The 25,149-nt window shown below is 34.6% G+C and overlaps 1 protein-coding gene across 2 annotated transcripts in view; it reads right to left on the bottom strand.

Annotated features, from left to right (window-relative positions):
* The window catches only part of LOC148950029 (uncharacterized), an 82,046-nt gene extending 70,721 nt beyond the window's left edge, over window positions 1–11,325 (bottom strand). The window contains exon 1 of one of the 2 annotated variants that reach the window (XM_089092082.1): window positions 11,242–11,325. The gene's annotated coding sequence lies outside the window, so the exon portion shown is untranslated. Of the gene's footprint in view, window positions 1–11,223 lie in introns of both variants that reach the window. The other variant, XM_089092081.1, reaches the window with a different exon arrangement.
* Between the last annotated feature and the right edge of the window lie 13,824 nt (window positions 11,326–25,149).

The raw sequence follows: 25,149 nt of genomic DNA, 5'->3' as shown, positions 1-25,149 counted from the left end.
AAGTTTAGTCCAACCTATCAAAAGTTACACGCCCGAGAAAATTTGGCTGATTTTCGAAAAAAGAGGAAAAGACCCCTAAAAGTTATTGAACCCTAATGAAAATCACACCATCATATTCAGCATATCAGAGAATCCTACTGCGGAGGTTTCAAGCTCCTATCTACAAAAATGTGGAATTTTTCATTGTTTTCCAGAAGAAAGATCACGGATGCGTGTTTATTTGTTTTTTTGTTTGTTTTTTTTTCCAGGGGTGATCGTATCGACCCAGTGATCCTAGAATATCGTGGGAGGGCTCATTTGAACGGAAATTAAAAGTTCTAGTGACCTTTTTGAGGTGAAAAAAAAAATATGGGGAACCGGCTAGGCCCCCTCCCACGCTCATTTTTTCCGGACAAAGTCGCCGATAAAAATTTTGAGATAGCCATTTTGTTCAGCATGGTCGAAAATATGATAACTATGTCTTTTAGGATGACTTAATTCCCCAAAGTCCCTGGGGGGAGGGCTGAAAGTTATGAACTTTACCCAATGTTAGCACATAGTATTGGTTATTGGGAAGTATACAGACGTTTTCAGAGGGGATTTTTCTGGTAGTGGCGGGGGGAGTTGGTCGGGGTTTATGTGGGAGGATCTTACCGTGAAGGAAGTTTTCATGGGAGAAGGGACACTGCTATGACGGAGGCGCCAGATTTCCCAGCATTATTTAAAAAAACATCAGAAATTATATATAAAAAAACAAATTTTTTAACTGAAAGTAAGGAGCAACATCAAAACTTAAAACGACCGAAAACATTACATATATGATTGGGTCCATCCCCTAGTCAATACCTCGCTCTTTAAGCCAAAGATTATTTAGTACTTTGATAAGAGCTATTTATTCTAATTAACGGCATTTGTGATTAAGGGGGTCATTTTTAAAGAATTGGAACAAAATTCGAACTTTAGCTTAAAGAGCAAGGTATTGACTAGGGGCGAACCCTCTAATATACGTATTAAAAATATAAGAATATAGAGGTTCGTTACGAAAGTTAATTCGTAAGTTACGTACATTTATTACTAATAAAAACGTTCGTAAATAAAATTAAACAGGTTTCGAGAAAGCAACTTAACCAAATAAAAGTAAAATTGGTATTAAATTTAGTTTTAATTATTCATGTACGATAAACCAAAATCAAAACCTGCATTTATTCAAAAACGTTAAAAATTAAATAAAAAAAACAAGTTGTTTTAACTGAAATTAAGGAATGACGTTCAAAGTTAAAACGAACAGAAAATATTCCGTATATGAAAGGGGCTGTCCCCTCCTCAACGCTTCGCTCTTTACGCTAAAGTTTGACTTTCTCACAACTCTATTTGTTTAAAGATGCAAGGCTTAGCGTACAGCGCTAGCGGCGTGGGAGATAACTTCTGTTCAGTTTTGATTTTAAGTCGTATCACCTACTTCAGTTAAAAAAACTTTTTTGTTTATTTATCGATAACAAGATCGAAATATGTATGTAAATGGGTCAGCAGCAGCAGCAGCAGGATTTCGGACCTTTCTTGACAGTAAATGTCACTTAGGTCCTCATTCAATGGTTTCTCAAAATATCACTTTAGAAAGTTGAAAAGGGGAAGTAGGGGTGAATTGTCACTATAATTTTACTACTGCACTTATATTCAAGATGCACCAAATTTAAGTAACAAACTGGACTATATCTTCTTATCTGCTCCTACGTCTTGCCAAAACTGCACTACAAGTCGACAAATTTGCATATTAAATTTTGTCATCAAAATTGTCATCCACATTCTATATATGTGGTTGTAGCCAAGTTTCCTGGATACAGGTTATATCAATAGTATTTTCCTGGCGGTGGTCAAGAATAATATGACATTAATTTTAGGGACCATGATGCATATCTAATGAAGCATTATTAAGCAGACAAACACTTGAAATCTTTTGTTGATTAAGGGAGCCTAGAATTTAATTCTTCTACCAACTTACAGAGCTTTTCAATACGAACTGGTAGCCTTAGAGCTGATAAATTCATAAGATCTGGGCTGCATAATAGGCCAATTACTAACTTTTCACCTGCTTCTGTTTTGAAAGATTTTACAAGTCTGTCAGTGATCTGGCTCTGTGAGGTCTGATTGATCTGATTGTGATGTAGCCTCCTCTTGTTTATTACATCAGCATAGCTTTTATAAGCTACCTGTGCCATACGGAACCCAATTTGATATTTTGGCTACTTGGAGGATTCCTTGGTTTTGCTGCCTTACTGAGTACCAATTGGATGTTGATGAGTGACTTCCACCACAATTGGCACACATGTATGCTTTTGGTCTGATTTTAGGGTCTATTGTTTTAAGTGGGCACTGGTTTGATGGGTGTTTCTCTGAGCACCTCAAATATATTGACTCTTTAGCTCTACATTCTTTTTGAGTGTGTCCATATTCCTGGCACTTGTGACACTGGAGGACTCTGCGATAGTATTGGTATACCTCCTTTTTTCTTCCAAAGCACCAGATATTTGGCGGTAGGGTCCTACCCTCGAAAATAATTAATACTGCAAGGCTATTTTCAAGTTTTTTAGATTCCTTATTGTATCTTTTCTGTCTTATAGCATCTTTCACAGTTGTTGGGGTTTGTAAGCTCTCCTTGATTTCCTCTATGGATAAGTTAAGAGGGATATCTTTAATTATTCCTCTTACTATAGGTTGAATTCTTTTTGTCTTTATGGTGATGTTGCAGAGTGTGTTGGTAGATAAAATCTTTACAGCCTCATCTTCACCTTGTGATATAAAAGCATGTTCCTTCTTTCTTGCTTAACTTCAAGCTCAAATTTGGAATTCTTCAATATTGTTTGGATTGATTTTGCAATTTCATAATCAGGAGGAAGTTTTTCCACTTTCCTCTATGATAATTTCTAATAACACTTTATAATGTTCTTGTTCTGGGATGATCCTCTGTGTATCTTTGTTGATGTAATTTGCTTGAGGTGTTGCAGATTTCCTTTGCTTACACTTTTCAACTGAACCTGCTTCACTGTCTGGGGACAAGTATCTCCTTTTTGTGCCAATGTTGGGATTCTGCCCTAGTCTTGGTAATACTAATCTATTGTCATGCACAGCAATCCCTTCTATTTCCAATGGATTTCCAGCTGTTCTGAGCTCTTCATCACCGTCATGAGAGGGTAAAGCTGGATAGCACTCTTCATTGAGCGCAGAATATTTGTTTGTTGTTGGGATGGTGTAGTTAGGATAATCGGGAGGTAAAACATATGAGGGACAGAGCTAGGGATTTGACTTGTAGTTACACTTGTTTGAGTTGAGCTCCTTTGAATATCAGCTGGATTAAAAATTCTTACACTTTGTCCATTGGGAAGGATACCAATTATAGGTTGAGTGTAAGGGAGGTGGAAATTTTGGGTGGAACCAGGTAAAACCTGGTCAGGTAGCTGAAACATTCAGCTAAAATCACAAATGTCGAATTTTTATTTATTAAATAGTCAAAAATTTTTTAATAAAATCCAAACAATCACCAATACTCACAAGAAAATTGTAACTTGAAGAAAAAGATCTTTTATCCAACCGGTTTAATCTTTTCTTATCATCACCCATAACCATCCAAGAAAAGAACCATAAAAGTGAAAAAGTTCCTGTTTTTCCATTCTCACTGACAAAAACCATAAAACAGACATAAATTGCTGTTGACATCCATAAATGTGAGAAAGTTCCTGTTTTTTCATTCTCACTGACAAAAACCATAAAACAGACATGAATTACTGTTGACATCCATGAAAAACATAAAATAAATTGACCAACACAAATAACCGTCCAATAAAACATAAATCAATGTTATAAAATTCATTTTTTTTAAGTGAGAAAATTCCTGTTTTTTCATTCTCACTGAGAAAACCATAAACCACGTGGTAATCGTCGGACTGGCACCCCCCTTTCTACTCAGGTTGAACTATTAAGCTAGTAAGTTTGCTAATGTCACAATTTTGCGATTTGGAGGAAGAAAGCGAAAGATAAATTGCGGTTTTAATTCCGTATCAAACGTGCCGCTTGGCTACTGTCTTATAAATTGGTGCTTAACCTTTGCTAAATGTAAAAAAAAAAGTTTTCGCAAACGAAAGTAAAGAGCGAGATTGAAACTTCAGATTATTGCGATTATTCTGCAAGATTATTCTGTCTTTAAGAAGGTTATCCCTTCCCCTTTCACCCCTGCTCTCTACGCTAAAATGTGATTTATTGTCCTAAATGCTTTAAGAACGACTGCTAGAATAAGGGCGATTGGAATGGCGTAAAAGGCGTTATTCATAATGCCCTGACAATGAAAGGGCTTATTGATACGCATATTCTTTAAACAATAAGATTTTCTATTCAGATGTTTTAAAAGGCAATCGATAAGTAAAAACTTGCAATTACCCATTGATTACGTTTGTTGTACTAATACAAACATTTTGCAAAACAATATAAAACGTTAGCGTATAGCCCTTCTCATATACAGAATATTTTTGTTCGTTTTATTAAGTTTTAATATAGCTTTTAATGTGAATTTTTTAACATAATTTCTATTAGATAAGATAAGATAAGATAAGTTTTATTCTTCTTTAAATACACATACAATATTACATGTAATTAATCCCTCAAAGGCTCATTGGTCTGTACAAAGAGGGAAGACATATGAATTACATACTCAGAGATAAAAAACAAAAGAAAATTTAAAATGATCACTTACTCAAATATGAAGGAGAATAAAATAAAATATAGATAAAATATAAAAAATAGAAAAAATTATAATAAATAAACTAAATTAATTAATTATATTAAATACACTCAAAAAAAAAAAAAAAAATATATAATTATTACTATAAGCGAATTCAAGTCTTCGAAACACAATTATGTGTAGTTTCAGGTATAACCAAAATCATAATATCTGTTACGATATTATTAATAACTCTTATCCAAGATATTAAAATATCATAACTTAAGCCATGTACAGCCCATTTAAGCTTATATTTAAAACTATATAAATCCCAGTTCAATCAGCTCTGCTTATTTCTGAGGCTAGGTAGCAAAATTGACGTTTATGGGTTATTTCAGTCATAAGGCTTATAATTATTGGACTGTAATAAAATGATGCGAAAGCAGTAAAATTTAACCCGTCTTCGTGAATGCTACTCCTTAGTGAACTATACAACTTTCAGCAATAAATATTGATAGTCATACCTGATGCCTGGGGGTCATAGCGCAGAGAAGACCACCATAAAACAGAACTAAACATTCAGGGGACAAAAAAAAAAAATTAATTATTCAGTTTGATTCTTAACTAAATGGTCCTTAAGAATCCTCTTGAAAGTGCCAAACGAGTGGCATTTCTGTACTGAAGAAGGCAGGGAGTTCCAAACCTGATGACAAGCGATGAGGGGATTGAAATCTGACCGCACAGTGGGAGTTGGAGGATTGCAGATATTATGTGACGAACGAAGGTTATATGAAGCTGAATCAGAAACAAACTGAGGAGTTGTTAAGAGATTTTGGAAGATTACCATGAAGCTGATGAAAAACAAAAGAAGCACAAGAAAGAATGTAGATAGACTGTAGATTTAGAGGCGGTCTTGGTGAAGAACGGTTGGTGTCCATAACCAGACGCCGTGTTTTATCATACATGACAGAAAGCGACAGAAGTGTAGAAGGAAAAGTAGACATCCATGCTATGGGACAATAAGAGACATATGACTTGACAAGGCAGAAAAAAAGAAGCTTTAGTATAGATCCAGGAAAGGTGTGTTTGAGTTTTCGAATGACACCCAAACTCCGTGAAACCTTAACCCTAATCATGGCTATATGGTGTCTTAACGAAATGTTCTCATCAAGCAGGATACCAAGAAACCAGACCAACCAATTCTCCGGTCTACACAAAGAGCCTTGTGACACATGAAGCTGTGTCAGTTGAGGGAAAGCTACACTAATTCGAGAAAAAATTAGAAAATGTGACTTGGCAACATTCAAGGCGAAGTGATTTGCCTCAAACCATGAAACTACTCTCTCAAATATTGGCACCAGATTAGACATGACATCACATTCCATCCTCCCTAGAGTCCCAAAAGTGTTGTCGTCAGCAAAAGCAACGAGGCAATCTTCATTAGAAGTAGCATTGGGACACGAAGGAACATCCGGATGACACAGATTGCAGCATAATAGAGGACTGGTGTTCTTGACTGCTGAAATCAGATCATTGACATAAATCAGAAATAAAACGGGGCCAAGAACAGATCCCTGGGGGACACCATATTCTACTTCAGAAGGGCTCCGGAAAAGCGGATCAATTGAAATAAGTCTACCAGAAAGATATGATTCAAACCCAGAGAAAACATTTGATCTTATACCAATATGCGATAATTTCCAAATAAGAATGTGATGAGTCAAAGAATCAAAAGCTTTACGAACATCCAAAAATAAAGCTGCCGGGATAAGACCAAAATCTATTGCCGAATGAATGAAATTCAAGAGAGATGCGCAAGCATGCTCTGTAGAGTGATTCACTTGGAATCCAAACTGGAAATCATGGAAAAAATTTTTGACATCCAGAAAACTAAGAAGCCTGGATAGCATAGCCATCTCAAAAATTTTACTGAAAACAGATAGAAGAGAAATTGGCCTATAATTAGCAGGATCACTCCGGGACCCACCTTTATACAGCACTATAACCTTAGCTCGCTTGAGTGATTCAGGGAAAATTCCATTCACGAAAGACAGATTGACAAGCTTAGTCAATGGTGACAGAATAGCAGGAAGAACGGCACGGATAACCCTTGTAGGAATTCTGTCTGACCCTGAAGACGATGAACCTTTAAGTGTATTTACGATCCAAGCTACCTCAAACTCAGAAACAGGGTTCAAGACCATTGACTTTAAACATGGGGGTCCAAGATAGGCTCTGAAATCGCAAAGAGGAGTTGTAGAGCTTACAGATGAAGCAGTCGTGTTTCCTATATTATCAAAAAAATAAGTAAGCTATAGCTTAACAATTTATTATCCTTGGACAAATTTAACGTCAACTATAAGCGTTGTTGGAACTGAAGGTGGAGGGGGAGTAAGTTTAAGCACAGAATTAATAATTTTCCATGTCTTCCCAACATCCTTTCCACACTCAGAAAATTTCCTGTGATAATACTGAGACTTGGCCTTCCGATACAGAGAATTAAATATATTCCTATAGGCCTTGAACCGCTGATGATGAGAAGCAGATGACGAAGCCTTGTATGGTTTCCACAGATAATTTTTCCTTTTCCAGCTTTTATGGAGACCTGGAGTCATCCACGGATTCAGCAGTACTATCCTTTTCGAGGTATGAGGCTTTAGATTCTAGTGGCAAACTTCTAGGATACCTTCTTTTACAGAATCATAAAAGAAATCAAAAGAGCAGTTAAAATCCGATTCAGAATCCAAACTATCCCATGACTGATCAGTCAAACGAGATTTAAGTAGACTGATCTCACTGACACCAACACGGAAAAATGGGAGATTAGATGGCGAAACTTTACGCTGCGATCGATTAGCAGTCCTATACCGTGAAGTAGCAGGGAAATGATCAGAAATATCACTAATCATCACCGAATTATCTAAGACATCCAGTGACGAAAAAATATTATCAATAAGTGATGCATGCATCTCAGTAACTCGGGTTGGTATACAAACTGAAGGTAGAGCTCCCGCAGAAAGCATCATTGGCAAAAAATCTGCAGCTGAAGTAGAATTTTGATCCAGCAGGTTAAGGTTGAAATCCCCTATAAGGATTAGTTCGCAAGGATGCTTTTGGAGTAAGTCCAAAACCTCTTCTAGAATTTTCATAAACGAAGGAATAGATCCACTAGGGGATCTGTAAACCAAACCGACAACTAAATTCTTACAACCTGACTTAATCTCAATAAAACTTTCAACATCATATTAGGAGTAATACGAGTACGAGGGAAGCTTTCATCCCAATTGCCCTGACCTTTACGGCAAAGTTTAACTTTTGCTTAAAAGCGTTTCAGAAACGAAGATCACCCCGGAAAAGATGATCCTTCAATACTTTTCTAAGAGGGGCAAAAATAGTATTTCCGGAAGTGATGTTTATATTTTTAAGGGGGAGGTTAATTGGCGAAATACAGCTGCTAGGGAATGTCCCCACCTCCAGTTCTCCCTTAGTATGTGATATGATATTTTTTACTAAAAAAAAAAAAAAAACAGCGGGCCATTGCAATAAACAAAACGTAAATAGATAATAATTAATGAATGAACACATTATTGATACAAGCATATTTCTATAAAAAAAAACTAGTCTTCAATTCTGTACGGTTTTCAATGTGCTCCATACTTATACGTAAATGTAGTACTTAAATTTAACTTTTACCTTGCATCAACATTATTTCTGCAATAATAGGAGACTCATTCTCCCCTTAGCATCCGTGTTACTTAATTAGTCCAAATATATTATTCCAAATGAGGGGATACTAAGGTTGAACTAAGGGGATAGGTTGAACTAAGGGGATTAGGTTGAATTAAGGTTGAACTGGAGGGGATACTCCAGATTGATCAGAAGGACCTTTTGATTCCCTAGAGAAAGTGAAGAAATTTGATCCTAAAGGTTCACTTTTGAGGGTTTGGGCATTTTGTTTTAGATTTTTGATAGTTAAGTCAATTTGATATCAAGTATTTTCACAGGATAGCATTTCGGTCTAGTGAGGACCAGAATCTCTGTTTTCTGGCACAATTTGGTAATATCGGCACCTAGCTTTGGAAAAATTTTGGAGCTTGTATGCTGTAGGTATACTTTTGTAAATATTCTAAATGTTAGGTAACATTAACATTTATTGCCTCAAAATTAGCATTTTCGCCCTGTTTGGATGAAAAACTGTTGTTTGCGGCTGACAACGGAAGAAATAAGAGCTTTCCCAGGGTGGAATATCTTGCTACTACCCAGGGTGGAATTTCTTGCTACCTAAAAAAGGTTCTAAAACTTCAAATTTTTCGTTTTAAAGAGCCGACCTTACTCCTAGGTGATCGCTCTAGGGAAAAGAAAAGAGAACAACAAACAAATAAACAAGTTCAATTTTCATCAAGATTACACTCAATTTAGGAAATTATATCTGTTTTTTTTTTTCTTAAATAAAAAAAATTTTCTCAGGCTTGGAAAGTTTCACAGGCAAGTTTAAAATTAATGAATTTTATATTTATAGAATAACATAAACAGGAAATACATCTCATATATTTTTTGACATTAATTTAATTTTTAAGATTTTCGGTTACTATGAATACATGTCGTTCTTTACTTAGGATTCATGTATAATCACAGAGAACTGTATAATCACAGAGGTTTCCCAACTATTTTTTACCTTATTTTTACAAGTTTTTTTTTAACTTAAAGTAAGGAGCGACATCAAAACTTAAAACGAACAGAAATTATTCCGTATATGAAAGGGGCTGTCCCCTCGGGATCTAATTTAACTTAAGAATTGACTTACGTAACGAACTTCTATATTCGTATATTTTTATTACGTATATTAGGAGGTTCACCCTCTAGTCAATACCTCTCTCTTTACGCTGAAGTTCAAATTTGTTCCAGTTCTTTAAGAATGACCCCATAATTGCAAAGGCTGTTAATTAGAATAAATAGCTCTGATGAAAGGACAAAAAAAACTTTAGCGTAAAGAGTGAGGTAATGACGTCACCGAACCCAATCATTTTAGGGGGCGAACTCAATGATATACGTAATAATTTCTGTTCGTTTTAAGTTTTGATGTTGCTTCTTACTTTCAGTTGAAAAAATTGTTTGTTTTTTTATTTAGTTTCTGATCGTTTTTTTAAATAATGCAGGGAAATCCAGCGCAACCTTCATAGCAATGTCCCTTCCCCCATGAAAACTTCCTCCATGGAAAGATCATCCCACGTAAACCCCGACCCGCGCCCCCCCCCCCAACTACCAGAAATATCCCCCTGAAAACTTCTCTGTGCTTCCCAATAACCAATACTATATGTAAAAACGTTGGGCAAAGTTCATAACTCGCAGACCTTCCCCCGGGGACTGTGGGGGATTAAGTAATCCTCAAAGAAATGTTTATTGTATTTTTCGACCATGCTGAACAAAATGGCTATCTCAAAATTAGGATCGGCTGACTTTGGGGGAAAAAAATGAAAAAAGTTGCCCTCTATTTTGTTTTGGTCACTTAAAAAGGCCACTAGAACTTTTAATTTCCGTTTGAATGAGCCCTCCCGTCATATTCTACCACTAGATCGATACGATCAACCCTGGAAAAAAAATAAAATAAACACGCATCCGTGATCTTTCTCCTGGCAAAAAAAAAACTAAATTCCACATTTTTGCAGATAGGAGCTTGAAAATTTTATAGTTATGTTCTCGGATACGCTGAATCTGACGGTGTGATTTTCATTACAGTTCTATGACTTTTAAGGCTTGTTTCCTCCTTTTTTCGAAAATAAGGCAAGTTTTCTCAGGTTCATAACTTTTGATGGGTAAGACTAAACTTAATGGAACTTATATATTTAAAATCAGCATTAAAATCTAATTCTTTTGATGTATCTATTGGTATCAAAATTCTGTTTTTAAAGTTTCGGTTACATATTGAGCCGGGTCGCTCCTTATTTACTGTTAGTTACCACGACCTGTTTGAAAACTTAACTGACAAGTCCACCTTTTGTATCTGGGATTCGAAGTTTAAACGCTAGTTTTGAAACAAATGCTTATGAATACGGAAAATGTTTATTATTCATAAATGGTAGGCATATTAGCATCATCTCCGAGTGGGAAAAAATTCTGAACGACAAACTCAAAGTTGCAGCATGGTAAATTTCTTTACCTTCTTTCCAAGGGCGTATCCAGGATTTTTGTTGTAGGGGTATTACAAAACAAATTTTAACCACAAAAAAATTGTTTGTATGCATCTTTGTATGTTTCTACGATTTGGGCCAATATTTCTGGGTGGGTTCAAAACCTGTACCCCCGCTCCCTTGGGTATGGCCTCACTTCTTTACTTTTTACCTTTTTTTAGTAGGTATTTGAGGTTTTATGGACTTTTTTTTATGGATTTCTGAGGTTTTTATTTTACTGTTTGTATTTTTTTTCACCTTAAAATGTTTTTGTTTGCTTAGCACAAAAATAAACGGGTATAAATACTTAACACTAAGCATCTCAATATCCTGTTTCAAAAATGAAGTTAATTTTTGTCTCTGAAGTACCGTAAACCTTCTCGTCACCTGTTTCCTCATTAGCTTTTGTGAAGACTGCAACTGCGATTTTGTTAGGTCAATTCCTTCATTCATTTTTATCTTACAGTCTCTTCACTACCAGGTTGATCTTTTGTCACACCCCACCCGCTAGAATAAGAGCGATCAACCTGCAACGAATTTTTTCACTAAATATCGTAATCTTTATCCTCACTTTAAATTTATGATATTCCATTTAGATACTAATTTTCACAATCCATATTAGCAATCCATCTGTCAATGAAATTGGAATCTTTGCCAAACTTTTGAAATTCATTTATAGGTATTTTTACAGGAATGGTCAAAATCACTTTATGGAGTCTTAAAAGTTTCGGTCTGTTTCCTTGTTTGTTCTTTTCTTTGAATGCTGTTTAACTGGCGTGATTCCGCTCAACTTTTTTCACTCCAGCAAATGTTGAATTTTTCGCGCATTTTGGCTATTAAATTTCATGATAATGATGGAGAGCAACATCATACTCAATAGCAGCAATTCGGTTCCAATCCTGTCAATGACTGTTGAATTGTCATTTTCAGAATACCAATGAAACTAAAGACTATGCAGGTTCGTTTTAACCTGTAAAATTCGGAGGGGTCTAGATAATTGTCTCCGAAGTATCAAATTTCTAAGAACTTTCTTCTATTTGTTATCTGATTCCGTATATTTTGCCCACTTTGGCAAATTTTCGAAACTCGCGCCATCTTTCCTCAAAATCTAATAAAGTTTATGTACGTGCAACCTGTTGAGTTATCTTTCTAATAAATTTTCCTTTTATAGTGTCCGAAAGTCAACCAAGATATGTAACAGAGAAATGCAACTTCAACAGAATATACGGCAAAGAATATTTAACAAAGCAAAGCCAAACTGTCGCTTTCACAACTACTACTCTCGTATGGTTACCATATGTTGTTTTTTCATCGTTTTTTTCTGAAAGAACAATTTTGGGCAGATATACTTTTGATTCGGCAGCTCAGGGCAAAGCTGTGACATAAAATTACCCAAACAACCTGAACTAATATCATTGGTACATTATGATAGGGGAGGGGAAGAGGATCCTAAATTACAAGGGGTGGGAGCAATCCTATACCTATTCCGTATAAATGCAATGTCCGTATCAAGGGGTAGGGTTACTCGGTTTACCCCCCCCCCCCCCCCCAAAAAAAAAAAACTTTTGTCCGATTCTTTCACAGGGAGCAAAAATACATATAAAAAAATTTGTTGTGTTTTGTATAGTTTTTTTGTAACCCACTCCCCCCAAAAATCCCCCCTGAGCAAAAATCGGGGACACGGCCCTGTCATCTACGTTTGCTTTTCTCTGTTTTATATTAATGTAACTAGAGACAATGCTTTGAACTTTTCTGCAGTTTAATTTGCAAAGTGGTGGAATATTTAGAAAACAGTACAATTCTTCTGGCAAGAAAAGTAAACTTTTTTTAAAGCCTTTGTCCAACTTAATTTTTTTTTTGCAGGTTCACCCCCTTGGAAATAATTCTGCAGTTGCTCCTGCCAGGCACCCTAATTATCACTTAAGAATGAAACCAGTGGGAAGAAATGAAACCAGAAGAGATAAGCTTCTATTGTATTAAATAAAAAAACAAGTTTTTTCAACTGAAAGTAAGGAGCGACTTTAAAACTCAGAACGAACAGAAATTATTACGTATAAGAGGGGGTTCGCAGTAGATATTATTTTCCATTTTGCTTATGGCACTAGAAATCACTGAACCGTGTCAAGGCCAGGGCCAACGATCTCTATGACGGCCAGGCAGCTTTGAGAAATCTGTGACCTCGATGAAGATCAGGTGCTCGTGAATTTCACTGTCTAAACTTGACTGGTGCAATGGATGTGGCCTTTACCCGAGGATGGGTTCGGTCAATTTCTTTGGTCTTAATCTTGAATATAAACAACTTGATAGGAAGTTAATATCACAGTTCCACAAAGACATTTGACTAGCTTACATTGATTCAAGCTAGAAAAAAACGTCTGAACAGTGATTGAATTGTATACAGTTATGTCTAGTAAGAAAAGTTAGTTACGATATGAATTCTGATGTACCATTGGGACATGTTAGAGATCAATGTTTTTTGTCATATGCTTAGTCGAAGGGGTTGTTTTATCGAAACACACTTACAATCCCTTCAGTTACCAAATTACAGGTAACTATATATCATCTATTAGCTTTCATTTAAAAAACTCGACTCCCTACTAGTTATTCTTTAACCTCCTAATTCAACTCATGAACTGCTTTTGAACCTGGACCTTCAGAGGACGGTAAAGAGTAATATCAAAACTAAAAAGTGCATAAACCCTGCCATTGAGTGGTTTCCGAGCTTAGCCCTTAAGGTAAATCTTACTTATTTTTTATTCTGAACATTTTAATTTTTTTGGAGGGGGGACTTAGAACATTTTTGGAACAAGTCGATGCTTATAAATTGTTCTTAGAAATCTATTGACATAAACCCTCGCACATCACCTTATGAATTAACATTTAAATGAAATCAGTAGCAAGCTATAAATAAGTTTGACCGCACCCACTGAAATCATGAATTATTTGTCTGGTGTAGGAGTCGAATGTGAGGCCTGAGATTTCCTACGATAAAAGAATGATGCGTTAGCCATCTGAACCAACAAGTCGATGATATTATTATGTTCTTAGAAATAAATTCTAAGCAATAGGTTTCATGCACTTGCTTTGCCATTGAATTGAATGTGTTAGTGTATCATATATCATCTTTTGTTTTAAGAAAATCCCCTCCCTACTAGTTGTTCTTGAACCTTTTAATTCAATTCGTGAAAAATTTTTGAACCTGGACCTTCAGGGGACGATAAAGAGCACTATCAAAACTAAAATATGCCTAAACACTGCTTTTGAATGGTTTGCGAGCTTAGCCCTTGAAGAGAATCTTACTTATTTTTGATTCTGTACATTTTTTTGAACTGAAGTTTTCAAACTTTTTTTTCACGTCTTAAAATGATTCGGGAAGAAAAAAACATCTAAGATAAAAACAAAATGTCACAAAAACACGTCACAAACCAAAAAAACAACTTTGCAAAGAAAAAAAAACGTCTCAAAGTAAAACCAAACGTCGCGAATAAAAAGAAAACGTCGCAAAGAAAACCAAAACATCTTCAAGCTAAAACAACATCTTGAAGAAAAAAATCCTTTTAAGTTAAAAAATACATCTCGAAGAAACAAATGTCACAAATTTTTTTTTTTACTAAAGTTCTTTCAAACTTTTTTTTCACGTATGTGTGTGTGTGTGTTTGTGTGTGTGTGTGTGTGTGTGTGTGTGTGTGTGTGTGTTTGTGTGTGTGTGTGTGTGTGTGTGTGTGTGTGTGTTTGTGTGTGTGTGTGTGTGTGTGTGTGTGTGTGTGTGTGTGTGTGTGTGTGTGTGTGTGTGTGTGTGTGTGTGTGTGTGTGTGTGTGTGTACTATTGTGTGTGTGTGTGTGAGTGTACTATTTTGTGTGTGTGTACTATTAAAAAATCTGTAATTTATTATGCATGTGTTCTGATATATAATATGAATACAAATACGATTTCGACAAAAAAAATTTAAGTGTGCAATAGAACTGTGATAAGACTTTCCTCAAAGAAAAAACTCAATCCATTCATTTTAGTTTCAGGCGAATGCTTTAAAATCAACTACCTTCCCTGGCCCAGGACTTCAACATATGATCGATAATTGGCCACCTTCATCAGGACAATCATCACAAGAAGATGTTCGTGAAGGTACTTCATCTTGTATCCCCCCAGATTTCCAGTTTACAACAGAAGAAATGCACAGCCTTAATGAAATTGTTGGATCTGATGTTTACGGGGACATTTTGACGATGATTTTATTATTAGTGAATTGGGTCCTGTGCAAGGTGGTGCAGAACTTGAAAAGATTGTCGTGTCCCCAGAACTGCGTGAATTTAATTTGTTTGAGTCTACTCTAGGACATGTACAAACACAAATGGTAATTTTTAATCCTCCTGAGGGGAACCTAGTTGACGGGGGTGTTATTTTAACGGACCCTGTCAATGTTCTCCACATTTACATCGACCAAATTCGAGCACTTATTGAGATTCAAATTCAGAATCTGGTGCGGTCAGGGGGAGTAAGGCATCAGGTAACCAAAAAGATTATTTATAAAAAGGGAGGTCAGGGGATATTTCTGTTTCAATTTTTAAACCGGTAACCACATTTTTTACCCTGGCTTAAACAAATTTGAGGGTAACTTTTTCAATTGGGTCAATAAAGTAATATCCACTTTGGATACATTTAATGAGAAGGGAAGCCGGTCCACAATTTTATACATTGAACGTATGGATCTGAAGCTCAATAGATTGAAAAAAAAATTTATTTTAAGGGGGCAGAGGGAGGTAACCGACCAATAAAATGTCACCCGGATTTGCCGATTACAGGGGGGTCAGGGCTTTAAATTTGACACAGGTTTGCAATGTTTTAAATATGCATTTTTGGCGGAAGCTCCTAAAACATTAAAAAGGGATTCAGCAATGAAAACTCTCTATAGACTTGGACGTAATGGAGAGGAAAATTTCCCTAAAGTAAATTTTGATTGTTTAGGGGGCAAGTATTCGGCGTCCTTAAAAGAAACAACCATGTTTGAAAAAGCAAATGAAAATCATGGGTAAGGGGTTGTTTTCCTTCAATATAACACGGAATTTGTGTATGGGGGAAAGAAACCAAATAAAATATGAGTTTTTCATTCAGTTTGGACACCGTTGGTAAATAATGTAAGAAATTCAGTTTGGATCGTCTATGAGTCCCCCAAAGATGTAAACTCATACAGTCATTTTTCCCCGTTATTGCAATAAGTCGACAGTTGTTTCAAGGTGCTCAGAAAGGGGAATTTCACTATTGTCCAATGTGTCTTTCCCCATTTAGAACCGAACGAACATCCAAAGATCATATGAAATATTGCAAACTTCATGGCAATCAAAGGGTAGAAACGCCAGATGGAGACAAAGCTACTTTACAATTTAAAAATTTTCGAAATTCCCTGTTGCAGATTGATAAAGTGGCTTTGGATTGTAAAACGACAATGTTGGAGATATCTGATCCATAGAGGCCAAATATAGTCAAGGAACACAAACTCGTAGCGTGTACCTATGCCCATGCCCGACGAAATTCGGGTAACATAAAGCAGTTGAAAGAGTTTTTTGCAACTATGGAGAAGGAGGATAGCATGGAAAAACGACTAGTACTTCTGATAAAAAGAGGAAATAAGTCTATTTCGCAATTGCGTCACACCAACTACCCTATGTCATTATCAGATAAGGAGCAACGTGCTACAGAAAAGGGGACAGTTTTTTGGGTTTGTAGGGGTGCTTTTGCCGCGAAAGATGTTGTTCGAGACCACAAACACCATATTGACCCCAATTCAACGGGGAAAAGTAACTTTCAGGGGTGGGCTCGTAATTAATATAATTTCAAAATTCAACAGCAGCTGTTTCTTCTGGTTTTTATTCACAATTCCCACTACGATGAGATTATGAGCTCTTTTACATTGGCGGTGAAAAAACTGAAAGCCAATGTTTACAATATAAAACTTTTTGTTCCCCTTAGGATCACCAATCAACGTAACATTGCCACTGGTTCTCGTAACCACACCAATTCATCATTTATCAATGGAGAAATCCCCTCAAAACTCACTCTGTAGCAGCGAACACTGTTTTTTATATCTTTTCTCTCTAGAACACGTAGAAGGAAGACATTTAAATTACCAATTTTCGACGGTTCCACAAATGAACAGTAAATAAATATACGACTGTCAGAGGAGAAACTGGGTGCATAGTCCACATAGATGACATGCTTCTTGCCACTGAAATATTTTGCTTTAATAACACGTTCTTTAAAACCGAGAGCCTGACGTAAATCCTCATTGAGGGAAATTCTTTCATTCTCAAATGAATTGGTAATGTAAATTCTCCTTTGTTCTGTCGAATAGTTGAAAGTGAACCACCTCTTTTTACGAGCAATTTTTTTATTGATAACTCGACACAGCTCATACATATTGCTGTATTGGCTGTAGGGTATCGTAGCAATAGGGTAATCATCAGTGTCCAAAGTTGCCACTTCACCTTCATCACTGAAGTCAAAGGGTCTTACCTTAGTCTCGTATGGGGTCTCCTTTTTTAGAATGCCATATGAACTCTTGATAATACAATCGACGAGAGCAACTTCATATCGAGCTTCAAATTTGATGGCAGGGGAAAATTAAGTCGAAAAATCCCTTGTTGTATTCAAATATTCCTAGAGAGGATCGGAAACGTCGGACATGAATGGCACATAGAAATCACTGTACGTCTTCAACTGAAATAGAAATAGAAATTCAATAGAAATCACTGTACGGCATTCTGTACGTCTTCAACGCCTATCCAGGAATCAAATTCACTATTAGTTATTAAAAAGTAACTTAAAAGTAACAAAAGAAGATATTAATGCCGAAAACACTTGAAGGGTTTTATGCAGTTACCTGATCATTTAGACAATTTCAAAAATATTATAATAAATATACTTGAAAAAGATCCTGATGAAGCATTTAAAAAGAGAATAAAAGGAAGGTTGGAGTAAAAATCAAGCCTATAAAGTTTTTTGAAAAGAGTTTTACGAAAATCTTTACCATGGAATTTTATCTATAAAAATAATTCTCTAATAAATGGAAAAATAACCTATACAATCTATTTATCAGAATTTCAAAAATAAAAAAGTAACACATGCTTCGGTGCAAAACAAAAAAGGAAATTGCGAGTAACGCATACAAAAGTGAATGAACGAGAACCTGTTGAACTACTACTTCATAAAAGACAGGTGACTAAGATGCAAAAATATGAAATTGAAAATAAAGGATTTGATATTGATTTATCCTGCAAACAACTACTTGAAAATCATAAACAATTACCGTTCTTATCTCTTCGCAATAAATTTGAAATCAATGAAAAGGCTGAATTTATTAAATACACACTTCATTTATATCCTCCTCAAAAAGTAAAAATAGAGAGATGATTCAGGAAAAAAGAAAATTGCCGAATTCGAATAGAAAATATTATTGTTGGTAAAGAACCTGTTAAACTATTGCTTAAAAAAGCACATTGAACAGATTGAGTAAGGAAAAATAAAGAATAAAGATCTCTATATAAATACATTATATTATAAACTGATTCAAAATGGTGGCTTACTTCTATTTTTAATACCATTAGCAGCAGCAACAAACAACGCTGCTCTAACAAGTGGTGCAGCTGCATTAGGTAAATATGCTGGAAAGAAAATTGTTGATAAAATTACTGATTCTTCAAACGCTAAATGTGAAGGTTTAACATTAACGGGGACTTTACTGAAAGGTCGAGGTTTAAAGTTACCGGATACACACAAAATTGATGTATCTTGATCGGAAGTGGTTGTTGAAGCCCCAAAAAACTTGGTAGACCCAAAAAAATACAAGTAGAAGTGATAAAAGTACCTTAACAGCATGGAAGACCCAGAAAATTTGTTAAAGCTGAGATTTAACAATTCAAAGAACACTGGCTTCCAAAAACACGGAACGTCAGAAAGAATCAAAAATCACATGATACCGCTGACAAATATTGATATATTGAATGAATTGGGTCATGCACCTTATTTTCGAGGTGTTTCTTTTCTCTAGATGACTTACCAAACAAAATCAATAAGAAAGAATGCGGTGTAATTAATTATGACTGCATTGGATCACCTTGGACGCATTGTACTTTTTATTTCAATGATCCCAATCACTCATTAGGAGAATTTTATGATCCTTTTGAAATCAACCTCGAAATGAAATTGTTAAGACTTTAATAAACAAATTGACTATCATTCTACTCAAGTCCAAAATTTTAACAATGTGAATTTTGGTCATTTGTATGTTCATTATATAAAAAGAAAATTTAGGGGAATGAATCCATAGAATCAAACAGTTTGTGGTAACGAACTGTAAGTAAGGAGCGACCCGGCTCAATGGTAACCGAAAATGTAGAAAACGGGTTTTTGATACCAATAGATATATCAAAAGAATCAGATTTCAATGCTGATTTAAAATATATAACTTTCATCAAGTTTAGTGCTACTCATCAAAAGTTACGCGCCTGAGAAAATTTGGCTGATTTTCAAAAAAAGGGGGAAAGACCTCCTAAAAGCTATAGAACCTTAATGAAAATCACACCATCATATTCAGTGTATCAGAGAACCCTACTGTACAGGTTTCAAGCTCCTATCTACAAAAATGTGGAATTTTCAACTTTTTGCCAGAAGAAGGATCACGGATACGTGTTTATTTGTTTTTTTGTTTTTTTCCCCAGGGGTGATCGTATCGACCCAGTGGTCCTAGAATATCGTGGGAGGGCTCATTGGAACGGAAATTAAAAGTTCTAGTTCCCTTTTTAAGTGACCAAAAAAAATGGAGGGCAACTAGGCCCCCTCCCACGCTTATTTTTTTCCCAAAGTCACCCGATCAAAATTTTGAGATATCCATTTTGTTCAGCATGGTCGAAAAGATGATAAATATGTATTTTAGGATGACTTAATCCCCCGAAGTTCCCAGAGGGAGGGCTAAAAGTTATGAACTTTACCCAATGTTAACACATAGTATTGGTTATTCGGAAGTATACAGAAGTTTTCAGGAGGTTTTTTTTCTGGTAGTGGGAGGGAAGGGTGGGTCGGGGGTTACGTTGGAGGTTCTGTTCATGAAGGAAGTTTTCATGGGGGAAGGGAAATTGCCATGAAGGGGGCGCCGGACTTGCCAGCATTATTTATTGGTTATTGGGAAGTATACAACCATTTTCAGGAAGGATTTTTTCTGGAGGGGGGGGGCTAGAGGCGCGGGTTAGTCTGGAGAATATTTCCGTGGAGGAAGTTTCTTTGGGGTAAGGGACATTTCTATGAAGGGGGCGCCGGATTTCCAAGCATTATTTAAAAAACGATCAGAAATTAAATAAAAAAAAACAAGTTTTTTCAACTGAAATGTAAGAAGGAATATTAGAACTTAAAACGAACAGAAATTATAACGTATGTGAGGGGCTTCTCCACCAAGTAAATAACTCGCTCTTTGAGATACAGTTTTTTAGTGCTTTAAAAAGAGATATATATTCTATTTAAAAGGCCTTTTTGATTCAGGGTTTTTTTAAGTAATTTTTTTTTTAAATTTTAAAGCGATTTGCGTGGTTTTGAATACGGGCAGAACCCATTCATATACGTAATAACATATACGTAATAAAAAAACAATAAAAAAACAAGCGATACGGCTCAATAGTAATCGAAACTTTTAAAAACGGAATTTTGATGTCAATAAATGTATCAAAAGAATGTGTTTATAATGCTGATTCTATATATATAAATTTTATTAAGTTTAGTATTACTCATCAAAGGCTACGAGCCTGAGAAAATTTACTTAATTTTTTAAACAGGGGGGAAACATCCCCTACAAGTGAAAGAACTTTAATGAAAATCACACCGTCAGATTCAGCGAATCAGAAAACCCTATTGCATAGGTTTCAAGCTCATATCTGCAAAAATTTGCAACTTTGTATTTTTTGCCAGAAGAAAAATATACGAATATAGAAGTTAGTCACGTAAGTTAATTTGTAAAGACATCCATTTATCAAAAGAAAAATAAAATTTTTATGCAAATAAAAGCTGCATTAACTAAAAAACAATCAGAAATTAAATAAAAAAAACAAGTTTTTTAAACTGAAAGTAAGGAGCGACATTAAAACTTAAAACGAACAGAAATTATTCCGTATATGAAAGGGGCTGTCCCCTCCTCAACGCCTCGCGGCCAAGCTGGCCTATCAATCGGCCAAGCTAGCCTGTAATGGGAATTGAAACTATCCTTTTGTGTTTCATTTGACAAAGAAACATCCTTAAAATTCTTTTAGTTTTATAATTTTTTCTTTGATTGCTGAATATTTTATTTTCTCTTATCTGTATCGCAACATTCTTAAAAATATTGCTCGGTACGGCACTTGGACTGTACTTAAACTTGAACTGGTACTGCAATGGGTACTGGCTACAGCACCTTAACCAATTGTGCCACGGAGGCATGTCTAGAGTTGTAAAGTAATAGGATGTTAATATATAAATTATTTTCGGTTTGCAAAATTAGTTTCATAAAATCATCAACTAATAAATGGAGAAGCTTTTAAGCGAAATGAAAATGGGAAATTAATACAATCAAACAATTAAGAAAGAAAACTTGGATATAGGAAAGGAATTTTCGATTAAAGGGAGGAAATGTGGAAAGACTAAATATGGAAATAAACTCGTTATCATTATTGACTTTAAAGGTGAAATGGTTGACCTATTTGCCCCTAAGCGTTTTGATCCTAAAACAGCTGATCTTCAAAAGAAATAAAAAAATTAGATAAAGGTATAATTTAAAGGCTATTAAAATAAAAAATAAAGATAATATAAATTATTTAGACATTGATATTGAACTACCCAATATATAATAAATTAAATTAAATTATTATATTTTATCAGTTGTATATAAATAATATTGAATATAAGTAAAATATGCATCAATTTCTTATGTCACAAGGCCTGTTTTGACGATAAAAGTTATGATGGTAAATGCTTGAAAATGTAGATTTTCATTTGAAAATTTGTAAATTGGGTTGAAAGGGGGGTAAATTGAATGGAGTTAATAAGTGGTACAGTTCCTTTTTGAATATACTACTAATAGGGTATGCATAAAGTAAAAATAATAAAGTCGTATATATTTTAAGCGATGATACAAAAACCCTATGAGGGAAGTCATAGAATAATACATTATTGAAAAGGATATTTTAGTATTAGGTTATGTAAAAGTCGAAATAAATAAAGTGGTATATATTTTAAGCGATGATACGACAGGCCTATGAGGGAAATGCTACAATGAATCTTTTTTAAAAAGTAAAATCATATATATTTTTCAGAGATGATACGACAGCCCTATGAAGGAACTGATACAATAAAGCGTTTTGAAAAGTATAGCTTAGTAATGGGGTATGCAGAAAGTCAAATTAATAATTTAGTATATTATTTAAGCGATGAAGCTTTTTTGAAAAGTAAGGTCGTATATATTTTCAGACATGATAAGACAGCCCTATGATGGAAATACTAAAATAAAGCTTTTTTGAAAAGTATTGCTCAGTATTAGGGCATGCATAAAGTCAAATTAATAATTTAGTATATTATTTAAGCGATGATACGACACCCATACGAGGGAAAGGATAGAATAAAGCAATATTGAAAAAGGATTCTTAGTATTGGGGTATGTAAAAAGTTGAAATAAATAAAGTCGTATATATTTTCAGAGATGATACGACAACACTATGAAGGAACTGATACAATAAAGCGTTTTGAAAAGTATTGCATAGTATTGAGGTATGCAGAAAGTTGAAATTAATTAAGTCGTATACATGTTAAGCGATGATACAACAGCACTATTAGGGAAATGAAAAATAAAGCAATATTGAAAAGGATCGCTTAGCATTGGGGTATGCATAAAGTCGAAATTAATAAAATCGTATATATTCTAAGCGATGATACGGCAGCCCAATGATGAAAATGATACAATAAAGCATTATTGAAAAGGATTATTGAAAATTATTAAAGTATAAAGAAAGTCGACATTAATAAAGTCGTACATATTTTAAGCGATGATACGATAGCCCTATGAAAATATAGAACAAAGCATTATTGAAAAGGATAGCTTAGTATTGGGGTATGCATAAGGTCAACATTAATAAAGTTGTGTATATTTAAAGCGAATATACAACAGCTATTCAAAGGAATGATACAATAAGGCCTTTTGAAAAGGATCGCTTAGTATTGGGGTATGCATAAATTTGAAATTAATAAAGTCGTATATATTTTAAGCGATGTTACGACAGAAAAACGAGGGAAATGATGCAATAAAGTATTATTGGAAAGGATTGCTTAGTATTGGGGTATGTAAAAAGTCAAAATAAATATAGTCTTATATATTTTAAGCGATGATACGACAGCTATTCGAAGGAATGATACAATAATGCCTTTTGAAAAGGATTGCTTAGTATTAGGGTTAGGCACAAATCCGAAATTAATAAATTCGTATATATTTTAAGCGATGTTACGACATCCAAACGAGGGAAAGGATACAATAAAGAATTATTGAAAAGGATTTCTTAGTATTGGGGTAAGCATAAAGTCGAAACTTATAAAGTCGTATATATTTTAAGCAATGATACGACTGCTCAATGAGGAAAATGATGCAATAGATCATTATTATTGGGGTATGCATAAAGTCAAAATTAATGAAGTCGTTAGTATTTAAAGCGATGGCACGACAGCCATATGAGGGAAATGATAGAATAAAGCATTATTGAAAAGGATTACTTAGTATTTGGGTTTGTAAAAAGTCGTATAGATATTAAGCAATGTCACGAGAGCCAAATGAAGGAAATGATACAATAAAGTGTTTTGAAAAGGATTACTTGAAAAAGATATGTATAAAGTCAAAATTAATGAGGTCATATATATTTAAAGCGATGATACGATGGTCATATGAAGGAAATAATACAACCTTTTGGAAAGGAATGCTTAGTATTGGGGTATGCATAAAGTCAAAATTAATGAAGTTGTATATATCTAAAATGTTGATATGACAGTCATATGAGAAAAATGATAGAAAAAATCATAATAGAAAAGTATTGCTTAGTATTGGGTTATTCATAAAGTCGACATTAATATTGTGGTATATATTTTAAGCGATGGTACGACAACCATTTGAAGGAGACGATACAATAAGGCATTTTTGAAAAGTATTGCTTAGTATTAGGGTATGCATAAAGTCGAAATTAGTCAAGTCTTATATATTTTAAGCGATGATACGACAGACCTATGAGGGAAATGATAAAATAAAGCCTTTGAAAATTATTGCTTAGTATTTGGGTATGCATAAAGTCGCAACTATTAAAGTCGCTTATATTTTAAGTGATGATACGACAGACCTGTGAGGGAAAAAAATTATTTTGAAAGAAGCAGCTTTTTCCAGTTAATATACTAAAATAACGTTAAACATTTAAAAAAAAGTTCCACTTCAGTTCTGAATTTCCTGAAAGAAGTTCCACATAACAGGTTAGGTTCATATAGGTTCACTTAGGGTGGCGGGACACCCTAAGTGAAAAAGCGTCAGGAAGAAAAAACGTCACGAAAAAAACGTCTTGAAGTTAAAAAATTCTCTAAGTTAAAAAACGTCTTGAACAAAAAAAAATGTCTCAAAGTTAAAAAAACATCTCGAAGTAAAAAAAATGTCTTAAAGTTTAAATAAAACGCCTCGAAGTTAAAACAAAAACGTTACGAAAAAGCGTCTTGAATTTAAAACAAAAACCTCTCGAAGTTATAAAACGTCACAAAGTTAAAACAAACATCTCGAAGTTCAAAAACGTCACGAAGAAAAAATCGTCTCGAACTTATAATACAACGTCTGGAAGAAAAACATCAGGAAGGAAAAACAAGGTCTCAAAGTTAAAAATAAATTTGTGACGAAACGAAAAGGTCTCGAAGTAAAGTAAACGTCTCAAAGTTAAAACAAATACACCACGGAGAAATAAAAACTTATCGAAAAGAATTAAACGTATCTTAGTTAAAACAAAACGTCTCGAAGCTAAAAAACGTCACGAAGAAAGAACGTCTCGAAAAAATAGGTTCGAATTAAAAAATGTCTCAAAGTTGAAACAAAATGTCACGGAGAAATTAAAACGTCTCGAAACTAAAAACAACGCCTCGAAGAAAAAAATGTCACAAAGAAAAGCCAAAATCTAGAAGTTAAAAAGAAATGTCTCGAGAAAACGTCTCGAAGTAAAAAAATGCCTCAAAGTAAAAAATGGAACGGATTCAAAACATTCCATTTCTTATGATGA

Source organism: Artemia sp. Qi Xiang Cuo, chromosome 7 (genome assembly GCF_049724085.1).
Source record: "Artemia sp. Qi Xiang Cuo chromosome 7, ASM4972408v1, whole genome shotgun sequence".
Taxonomy (NCBI): Eukaryota; Metazoa; Arthropoda; class Branchiopoda; order Anostraca; family Artemiidae; genus Artemia; species Artemia sp. Qi Xiang Cuo.
Note: the sequence above shows the minus strand (reverse complement) of the source record. Positions and strands in the feature narration are given on the sequence as shown.